The following is a 1624-nucleotide window of genomic DNA, read 5'->3' on the forward strand; positions in this document are numbered from 1 at the left end:
CACCCTCCACCAGGATAACCCTTCTCATCTACCAAGTCCCTTCAGAAAATATCTTCCATTGTCCAACCCATGATCTGACAGTTTGTATCTTAAGCTTTCTTGGCTTCTGTAATTCTAAAAACATCGACTGCTGACATTTTCCTTTTGACCAGTGTCTCTTGAGTGTAGTTGAGCTGTCTCCAAGGGAAGGTGACGTGTCCTGTAGATCTCCTGAGTGGATTATGTTTCCATTCCGCCCAGGAGCACGCCGGAAATCCTGGGTACCTCTGGAAAACGCCTCTTCGTCTCTTATGTGGGCTGGCTTCCCTTGTGCCCGCTCTCAAGCCGCCCTTCCGCCCAGGAGCATGCCGGAAATCCTGGGTACCTCTCTGGAAAACACCTCTTCCTCTCTCTGGAAAACGCCTCTTCGTCTCTTATGTGGGCTGGCTTCCCTTGTGCCCGCTCTCAAGTCACCCTTCCGCCCAGGAGCACGCCCAAAATCCTGGGTACCTCTCTCTGGAAAACGCCTCTTCGTCTCTCTCTGGAAAACGCCTCTTTGTCTCTTATGTGGGCTGGCTTCCCTTGTGTCCGCTCTCAAGCCGCCCTTCCGCCCAGGAGCACGCCGAAAATCCTGGGTACCTCTGGAAAATGCCTCTCTCTCTGGAAAACGCCTCTTCGTCTCTGATGTGGGCTGGCTTCCCTTGTACCCGCTCTCAAGCCGCCCTTCCCCCCAGGAGCACGCCGGAAATCCTGGGTACCTCTCTCTCTGGAAAACGCCTCTTCGTCTCTTATGTGGGCTGGCTTCCCTTGTGCCCGCTCTTAAGTCGCCCTTCCGCCCAGGAGCATGCCGGAAATCCTGGGTTCCTCTCTGGAAAACGCCTCTTCGTCTCTTATGTGGGCTGGCTTCCCTTGTGCCCGCTCTCAAGCCGCCCTTCCACCCAGGAGCACGCCAGAAATCCTGGGTACCTCTCTCTGGAAATATCTGTATTTTGTCAATAAAAGCAAAACAAAATAAAAAAGCCATATTTTAAAAAGATATCTTAGCAAAATATGGATAGCAAACACATAAAAAGATAGCAATTTCCTTAGTCATTAGGGAGCTACAAACTCAGATTACAATGAGATACCACTTCTCACCTATAACAGTGCTCCAAATTATAAAAGTTGACCAGTCTAAGAGCTTTCTAGGAGGAATACAAGAAATAGAAAGTCTTACACACAGCTGGTGGAAAAATAAAATGTTACAACCATTTTTTTTCACTTGTTAACATTTTTTAAAATTTATTTTCTACTAGTTTATTTATAAAATTTGTATACAAATTTAAACAAATTCTTTCAATTTCCGTTACCATGTTTGGTAATATTTCTAAAAAATGTTAAACATACACCAACCATTTTAGTCCTAAATATTTACCAAAGGTAAATAATAACATATATCCTTACTAAGACTCATGTAAAATCTTTTTTATTGTCATAGTATGTTTGAGGCCTTGAAAACTAATGAAAGAAGACCAGATGAGTTATGGGAAGATACCAAGAGTATTGTTCATGAAGGAATGGTAAGAGTCATTACAAAGAAGGAGGAAGAAGAAAAGATCAAAATGGATGTCAGAAGAGATCCTGAATATTGCACTAGAGTGCTGTG

This window comes from Elephantulus edwardii, unplaced genomic scaffold, assembly GCF_000299155.1.
Source record: "Elephantulus edwardii isolate Elephantulus edwardi_28Jun2011 unplaced genomic scaffold, EleEdw1.0 scaffold00011, whole genome shotgun sequence".
Taxonomy (NCBI): domain Eukaryota; kingdom Metazoa; phylum Chordata; class Mammalia; order Macroscelidea; family Macroscelididae; genus Elephantulus; species Elephantulus edwardii.